Genomic DNA, 9,762 nt, shown 5'->3' on the forward strand with positions numbered 1-9,762 from the left:
TGATCAGTTGTCGGTAATGTCTAACAGTTTATCAATGTACTATGTGTCAGCATATGTTTTGATGGTCGTTGGATTATGTGTCGCTGATGCTTAACCACAGGAAAAGTGTCGGCGTAGTTCAAGACTGGCCCACTTATTTTCAGCTGCGCGGCACAGGCCCAAACTATCGAGCGGAAAGCGGCGCGAGAGAATGCGATGGCCCAAACATATTCCGGTAAATCTCATACCCCCATCCCCCACATCCCACTTCTCTCGCAGAGTCACGGCACACACATTCAACCTAAACCTAATTCACCGCCGCCGCCGCCACGGACCTGCCCGTCGATCTGCTCACGCCGTCGCTGGTTCCCGCGTCGCCGGCCTCCCTTCCAAAGTCGCTGCCCCCAACCAGCGCGCGCCCGTTGGTCCCCGTGCGCCTGGCCTCCCTTCTCTTATCCAGCAATCAAGGAGCAACAGCACCGTCCGTCGCGCCGAGTAGCAGCAGCATCGTCCACCGGCAAGGAGCAGTAGCGTGCAGCGCCTTCCGGCATAAAGGATCCTCCGCGCCGACTGCTGCTTAGGTGCCACCGACTGTTCTTCTTCCTCCACGCAGACGCCTCTCCCGGTTGATTCCCCTTGCGCCGCCTCCAGATCTCAACAGGTAACTTCTTGTACATTTCTTTAGTGTTTAAAACCCAGTTAGATATGTGCTTTAAAAGCCTAAGCATTCAAAAGACTACAGAAAGAAAGATCTGTCTAGGGTGAAGCCTGAAACAACATCATTCTGCATTTATGAAATTGAAATATGAAGTTTCTCTGTAAAACTGATATTTGTACAAAAATATGGCCCTTTCCTTCATAAGACAGACATTGCCTATAACTACAGATATATGTTTTGCCTGGACACAATATTGCCAAGGTCTCGTCCAATATTAATTGATTTCCTGAGCACAAATGTGTGTCAGCAAAACTAATAGATTCAAGTTAGCAGTTAATTGTTTCTCACCTCCTATATTTGGTTGCAGATGGATCTGTCAGTAAGTTGAAATTCAGTGGAGTTGGTTCGGTATTCGGTACTTTCAGTCAATCACAAGTTGTAGTTATATATGTCAATTACATCCTGATGATAAAATAATAAAAGGACAATGTTTCATAAAGCAAGTGGGAATATGTAAACTGAATGTCGGGTTATCACTTGATCCGACCACTTTAATTAAGTTGCAAAAGCACTAGAATCTATCATAATTCCTAGTTAGATGTCATATTGTGCTGTCTATAATTATTTGATATGACTATTATTTGGAGCAGAAAATATGGCATGTAAAAGAGGAGGAAGAGAACTCCCTGCGTATTATGAACAATCGAGGTCCGCAAATATTGCAGAAAACGAGAGGAATATGAGAGGTCTTATAAATCTGAAAAAGAATTTAGCATTGGGAGAAAACAGAAGGCAGATTGCGGAAGTAGGTAGCTTATCACAGCCACCCAAGAAAAAAAAGGTACTATACTTTCCTTGTTTACATTTAACACTTCATCTTAAAAGGGCGTGAAATAAGAAGGATTTTAGCATAGGGAGAAATACATCGTTTCACACATATTTCTGCTTTATTGTCTAGTCAATGAACTCCACATGTGAAGATAGAAATGGAGGACATAACCTGCGTTCAGACTACGAAGATGTTGAAGCTCCCAATTACGAACCCATACAGGATGGCTTGGAGGACAGTCAAGGTATTCTCAAATACTTCTGGAGTTTTAGAGCTCATATTCACATCTATATTTAGGCTCGCATGGCTAGAGGCAACAAAATAATTTAAAGTTGACAATGCTACCGGGTATAAATTGTTAGACTGCACCGTTGTCTGTTAAGCATCATGTTCAACAATATGTGTTATTTGCAGGTGAAAATATGAGGAGAACAAGGGGAGGAAGCAAGCTCCCTGCATATTACAAACAATTGAGGCATGCGAATATAGCAGAAAATAGGAGGAAGCTGGAAGCTCTTATAGAACTGAAAAGGAATTTAGCATTGGTAGAAAAGATGAGACATGTTGAGGAAGTAGGAAATTAGCTATGGGAGAAAACAAGAGTCATCATTGCAGAGTTTAGGTATTATTCTCGTCAACTTCCCCCATGAGATGCCAAACTTCTAATTTTTTTGGTGTGCCTCTAGTTTTGCATCAAAGAGATAAATATCAAATTGTGTTAATTTCTGTAGTGTTTGTTATGATAGGTAGCGGAAAAGAGTTGATTCATCAGTTCTGCAGTTGTTCCCTTTCACTACTATGTGTTGTTTCATGCTTGGTTTAAAATGAATGGGGTTTCAATGGGAAAACGGGTGCTTAGTTTGAACAAAACAGTATATAGTGTGTAGCAGCACCCACATTATCATGAAAATAGTATCAAGTTCAGAGCCTTAACCACAGAAACTAGAAAACCAAATTAATTCATCTTATGTTTTAGTACTCCCTTTGTTCAGTTTTGTAAGACGTTTAAGACAGCTGAAATTGAACTGTTTCGGTTGTTGTCTTATAAATGTCTAGAACGTCTTACAAAAGTGAACGGAGGGAGTACATGTTTTCTCATAAATGTATGCTATAGTACGTAAGCACATTCCTTTTAGAAATTATTCCAGCACGATGGCTAGCTGCTAGTATCTGTTTGTTCTTGAGAGAAGCTTAATTCATTCAGTACCACAAAATAGGATTACACTTTGACTCATTGTTTACAGAAGCATAGGTGCTTTAGTATATTGAGTTGATGATATGGTGACTTTGAATCCTACAGCAAAATTAAAAAGAAGTCGATTTTTTGCAACTTCAGAGAAAAGACCAATAACCCTCGAAGGCACATGGTACTTGACATCACTACCTTGGCAGACTTCTGAATGAACACTTTCAAATCACGCAATTTAGTACTGCGATATGGTGTAAGCTGGTCCTTGCACGGGGGAGGACTCAGATGTTTTTCCAATTAAGATAGAAAGCTTGTATTCTCATTTGTCCTGGAAAAGAAGGCATAATGAAAACGGAAGGAAAGAGAGATTTTATATTTATGCGTGGCTTAAAGTAACTAACGGAAGGATAGTACTAAGTTAGTGTAGAATCATAAAATATGTGACATAAGAAATTTGAAAATGATAGAGAGATTATCTCCAAGAGATTATCTCCATAACATGCAGAGCAAGTTTAATTTGCACATCTAGTTGAAGTTTTTATGCTACTCCCTGGAGCTACATCTTCCTTCCCATAAACATTAGTATCATCTTAGTTCCGAGGTTGCTTCACCTTTCCTGATTTAGTGTTTTGCAAAATAGAGTCAAATTTGTCTGTTTGCTCGCGATGGCTCTACCTTCCAGTTTGTTTTTAATGGTGGCATAAAACAAGGAATAATACATACTCCCCCCGTCCCAAAATAAGTGTATCAACTTTGTACTAGCGTTAGTACAAAGTTGTACCAAGGTTAAGACACTTATTTTGGGATGGAGGGAGTATAATGGAAGCTTTCTTAAATTAGTGTTGGTTTAATAGAACTATGTCATTCTAAAGTATGTAAATCTAGAAAAATGCCCACCTTGAGTGCTTTAATAGTTTCTGACTTCGCCATTCTTTTTTCGATCCAAACGGTTGTCACTTTTGGTGTAGATTTCTCTTCAGAAAAATGTCTACTTAATGACGGCAACAATGCCTAGTGTATTTATTTGGTAGTGATGACTGATGACTTCAACCATTTCAAGATAGAAATAATGGCCCACATATAATTGAACTGCCTATAGAACGACTGCCTAATTCAATTGCACAGGAGGTTCTGCTGCTGTAGTTCATTCCTTCTTTTATACCGTCGAAGTCAACAGTTCTATTATGCAAATCCATAAAACAATAAGAACCTTATTCATGATGCCTTACAACAGATTTGATTTGTTATCGGTGAGTGCATAGATTTCTATAGTTGGCCATATGATATGATAGGTGCTACCCAAATTCTGTTGATGTTTTGATGATATCTTTTGTAACCTGTTTGCGGTACATCCTCTACTTTTCAGATCATTAGAATCAAGCGCAACTCACAAATTTGGACAAATTCTCATTTTCTAAGATTGCTCAAACGTGCAAGTTCTTTTGTAGGGACAAAGTGAAGAAAGTACCAAGTCAACCAGTTGATCTAAGATGTTCCAGTGAGGTGGTGATCGCTCTTGTTCATAACATGGTTGACACATTTTGTTCATATGGAAGTTGATGTCAGCTTGGGATTGAAGACTTTGTCTCTTCCATAATATATTGTAGTAGTGTTCAAACATCTGGTGTGTTAGGAACTTGGCCATCATATTGTGCAACAGACCACTGCCTAAATGTTGACTTATGTATCTCCTTACTGGTTTTAACTTGAGTGAAGAAACTAGAATCTTCTATGTATGTTGAATAAATGCATTGATTAATGGTATCTTGTGATGAGTATAAGAATGCAATTGTTTGTATATGTATTGGGTACTGAACATGAGATGAATATTATGAATTTAATTTCATGTTGATATGGTAAATTCGTAATTGTGCTGAAATGTAGACCATGAGAGCAAGTCTGTCGCCAAAAGTTTGGACGTTGCATTGTGTGTTGGCGTAGCATAATGTCAGATGGACCATCGGTATAGAATTGTTTGTCGGTGTAGAATGTCTGTCGGCATAGACCTAACCTATCCCATCATATTTTTTGTCGGAGTAGATTTGTCTGTCGGCGAAGACCTTTCCCGGCAGGACTATAGGCGACAACACCTTTCTGTCCGGAAAGGTCTTTGCCGACACAAAATGTGTCACCTTAGGTGACATATACCGACAGAATGTTTGACGCTTCTTTGAGTGTCGTGGTGTAGTGAAATTCATAGCAACATCAATCTCAGAACATAATGGATACTAGAGATCAAACCCTAACAAAACTAACTCGATTACATGATAAATCTCATCCAACCCATCACCGTCCAGCAAGCCTACGATGGAATTACTCACGCACGGCGGTGAGCATCATGAAATTGGTGATGGAGGAAGGTTGATGATGACGATGGCGACGGATTCCCCTCTCCGGAGCCCCGAACGAACTCCAGATCAGCCCTCCTGAGAGAGTTTAGGGCTTGGCAGCGGCTCCGTATCGTAAAACGCGATGAATCCTTCTCTCTGATTTTTTTCTCCCCGAACGTGAATATATGGAGTCAGGATGGACGTCGGTGGAGCATCAGGGGGCCCACGAGGCAGGGGCGTGCCCAGGGGGGTAGGTGTGCCCCCACCCTCGTGGATAGGGTGTGGGCCCCCTGACGTTGATTCTTTTGCCAGTATTTTTTATATATTCCAAAAATAATCTTCGTTGATTTTTAGGTCATTCCTAGAACTTTTATTTCTCCACAAAAACAACACCATGGCAATTTTGCTGAAAACAACGTCAGTCCGGGTTAGTTCCATTCAAATCATGCAAGTTAGAGTCCAAAACAAGGGCAAAAGTGTTTGGAAAACTAGATACGACGGAGACGTATCAACTCCCCCAAGCTTAAACCTTTGCTTGTCCTCAAGCAATTCAGTAGACAAACTGAAAGTGATAAAGAAAAACTTTTACAAACTCTGTTTGCTCTTGTTGTTGTAAATATGTAAAGCCAGCATTCAAGTTTTAGCAAAGATTATGAACTAACCATATTCACAATAACATTTAGGTCTCATGTTACTCATATCAATGACATAATCAACTAGCGAGCAATAATAATAAATCTTGGATGACAACACTTTCTCAAAACAATTATAATATGATATAACAAGATGGTATCTCGCTAGCCCTTTCTGAGACCACAAAACATAAATACAGAGCACCTTTAAAAATCAAGGGCTGACTGGAAATTGTAATTCATGGTAAAAGATATCCAGTCAAGTCATACTCAATGTAAACTAACAATAATACATGCAAATGATAGCGGTGCTCTCCAACTGGTGCTTTTTAATAAGAGGATGATGACCCAGCATAAAAGTAAATAGATAGGCCCTTCGTAGAGGGAAGAAGGGATTTGTAGAGGTGCTAGAGCTCGGATTTGAAATAGAGATGAATAATATTTTGAGCGGTATACTTTCATTGTCAACATAACAACCGAGAGATCTCGATATCTTCCATGCTACACACATTATAGGCGGTTCCCAAGCGGAATGGTAAAGTTTATACTCCCCCACCACCAACAAGCATCAATCCATGGCTTGCCCGAAACAACGGGTGCCTCCAACTAACAACAATCCTGGGGGAGTTTTGTTTGCAATTATTTTGATTTGATTTGAGCATGGGACTGGGCATCCCAGTGACTAGCCATTTTCTCGTGAGTGAGCAGCGGAGTCCACTCCTCTTGAGAATAACCCACCTAGCATGGAAGATACAGACAACCCTAGTTGATACATGAGCTATTCGAGCATACAAAACCGAATTTTTGTTTGAAGGTTTAGAGTTTGGCACATACAAATTTACTTGGAACGGCGGGTAGATACTGTATATAGGAAGGTATAGTTGACTCATATGGAATAACTTTTGGGGTTTATGGAATTGGATGCAAAAGCAATATTCCCGCTTAGTACAAGTGAAGGCTAGAAAGATATTGGGAAGCGACCAGCTAGAAAGCGACAACAGTCATGAACATGCATTAAAATTAATCAACACTGAATGCAAGCATGAGTAGGATATAATTCACCATGAACATAAATATCGTGGAGGCTATGTAGATTTTGTTTCAACTACATGCATGAATATTTGCCAAGTCAAGCCATTCGAATCGTTCAAAGGAGGATACCGCCCCATCATACCACATCACAACCATTTTAATAGCATGTTGGCACGCAAGGTAAATCATTATAAACTCCTAGCTAATTAAGAATGACATAAGCAACTATAATCTCTATTTTTTATTGCAAACATGTTTCATTCATAATAGGCTGAATCAGGAACGATAGACTAATCATATTTACAAAAACAAAAGAGGTCGAGTTCATACCAGCTTTTCTCATCTCAACCACTTCATCATATATCGTCATTATTGCCTTTCACTTGCACAACCAAATAGTGTGGATAATAATAATAGTGCACGTGCATTGGACTAAGCTGGAATCTGCAAGCATTCAATACATAGGAGAAGGCAAGGTAATATGGGCTCTTTGTTAGATCAATAATAATGCATATGAGAGCCACTCAACATTTTCATCATGGTCTTCTCCTCTTGACCCCCCAAAGGAAAGAAATAAACTATTTACACGGGAAAGCTCCCAACAAGCAAAATAAGAACGAGAAATCTTTTTGGGTTTTCTTTTTAATTACTACTGCTACAGGCATGGAAAGTAAACTAGCTAAAAGCTACAACTAATTGTTTTTGATTTTTCTTAAGGTTTTTCAAATGCACAAGAAGAAAGCTTAAAAGGAAATTAGACTAGCATGGATGATAGAATGAAAAAGTATGAGCACCGACAATTGGCATGAGTGTGTGAACATGAATGTAATGTCGGTGAGAAATACGTACTCCCCCAAGCTTAGGCTTTTGGCCTAAGTTGGTCTATGCCCAAGGATCAAAGTGGCCCTCTCCGGTATATGGAGGAGTGTCCTCTGGGTGCCACTGGTTGGTGATCTCCTCCAGATCCCACTGATAAACAAACTGACGGTAAGGATCAAGTGGTGGCTCCGGCTCAGGCTTTGCAACTGACATCTGGCCTCGGTACGCATGAATGGCCTCAGGCAAAATGAGGTGCGTGCCTGAAAATATGTTAAACAAAGAGGGCGCATGCAAGGTAATAATCTCACAATAATTTTTATCGAAAGTCAATTTATATTTAAGTATCTTCTTCTTATCCTTAACAATAAATTCATGTGCTACCATAATCTTATAATCTAAAACAATAGGAGGCAGCAACTTTTTCTCTTTTTCATAATGCCTGATAGGTATGTTAAAGTGTGAAGCAAGGCGCGAGGCAAAGATGCCTCTGAGGATGGGGCCCTTTGTATGGTTTAGATTTAACCGTTTAGCAACAATAGCGCCTAAACTGAAGGTAGTATCACGAAACAAGGCATGGCGCAAAATAACAATATCAGGAGCACTAAGGTTTTCATAGTTCACACGACCAATTAAGCATCTACTAGCAAATATTGCAAAGTAACACAGAACAGGAAAATGTATGCTAGTGATTCTTACATCAGAAACTTTCCTCGTTTCTCCTACAACAATGATATCAATAAACCCTTCCACATCGTTACGATGTGGTTCCTCTACGCTGCCCGCAAAGGGTATCATACAGACCCGGCAGAAATCAAATTGTGACATCTCCTTAAACTCATCATATAAATAAAAATCCACCGAAGGTGGCGATCTTCTAGCATGGAAATGAAAATTTTGCACAAAAATATTGGTGAGTAAGAGATACTGTTCACGTTGGTCGTGGAGGAAGTCGGTGAGGCCTGCATTCTCAGCCAAATAATAAAAATCTTCATAAAACCGACTTCTCTCAAGAACTCATCACAAGGCTATTCACACGGTCGAACTTCCACAATACGAAGGAGATTATACTTGGGCTTCTTGTTCTCTTCACTTTGCTTATCCTTCGAGCTTCAGCTCGATGAGCCCCTCAAAAATCTCTTCATCTTTTTCTGAAAATTTCTGAAATTTTTAGTAACTTAAAATAAAAGTGAACCAAACTCAATAAGATTGATAGCAACTATGCCTACAAGTGCCTAGAGGCCATATCATGCATTAAAACTACTTTTGACCACATAAATTTGACATGCAAGCTCAAGAACAGGGTCACCTAAGCAGCAAAAATTTGCAATAAATAAAGCAGTAGAACAAAAACTAATTGGACCATTAGAGGAGTCACATACCGAAGAACAATCCCCCAAAGCAGTTTTGTGAATGGAGCTTTGAGCAAGGAGATCGAAAATGGCAACAAGATGAGCTAGAACTCGGGTTTGAGCTGGTGAGTGATTTTTTCTGGAGCAAGACGAAGTGTGTGGGTGCAAGGATAAGTGGAGGGGACCCACGTGGGGTCCATGAGGCAGGGGGGCGCGCCCAGGGGGGTAGGGCACACCCTCCACCCTCATGGGCACGTGGTGGGTCGCCCTGGTGTGTTCTCAGTGCCAGATATTCTCAAATATTCTAGAAAAAATCATATTAAATTTTCAAGGCATTTGGAGAACTTTTATTTTCGGGGTATTTTTTATTGCAAGGTTAATTCAGAAAACAGACAGAAAATACTATTTTTACTTTATTTAAACTAAATAATAGAAAGTAAAAAGAGGGTACAGAAGGTCGTACTTTCTAAATTCATCCATCTCATGCTCATCAAAAGGAATCCACTAACAAGGTTGATCAAGTCTTGTTAACAAACTCTTTTCGAATAACATGAAGTCGGAGAATTTTCGAATAACACTAGGTTACCTCAACGGGGATGTGCATGTCCCCAATAATAAGAATATCATACTTCTTCTTGACAGTAGGAAGAGGAAATTCAAAACCTCCAATAGTAATAGATGGAATTTTTCCAATAGAATTGATACTGTGGACTTGAGGTTGTTTCCTCGGAAAGTGTACTGTATGCTCATTACCATTAACATGAAAAGTGACATTGCCTTTGTTGCAATTAATAACAGCCCCTGCAGTATTCAAAAAGGGTCTTCCAAGAATAATGGAATCAAGAATAACAAAGGCCGTTAAAATAGTAACGTTTGCAACCACAACACGCACATCCTCACAAATACCGACAGGTATAGCAGTTGATTTATCAACCATTTGCAAAT

General features: G+C 39.7%; 1 long non-coding RNA gene across 2 annotated transcripts; it reads left to right on the forward strand.

The window, feature by feature from the left end:
• The first annotated feature begins 218 nt into the window (after window positions 1-218).
• On the forward strand, window positions 219-4,455 carry LOC125508064. Of its 2 annotated transcripts, XR_007283210.1 has the most exons (6): window positions 219-640; window positions 1,005-1,052; window positions 1,288-1,478; window positions 1,596-1,710; window positions 1,881-2,088; window positions 4,104-4,455. It is a non-coding gene; the product is annotated as an uncharacterized LOC125508064 (long non-coding RNA). The 2 variants fall into 2 exon arrangements; XR_007283209.1 differs by lacking the exon at window positions 1,005-1,052 and having other exon boundaries at window positions 222-640.
• The last annotated feature ends 5,307 nt before the right edge of the window (window positions 4,456-9,762 follow it).

The sequence above is a fragment of the Triticum urartu genome, chromosome 5 (genome assembly GCF_003073215.2).
Source record: "Triticum urartu cultivar G1812 chromosome 5, Tu2.1, whole genome shotgun sequence".
Taxonomy (NCBI): domain Eukaryota; kingdom Viridiplantae; phylum Streptophyta; class Magnoliopsida; order Poales; family Poaceae; genus Triticum; species Triticum urartu.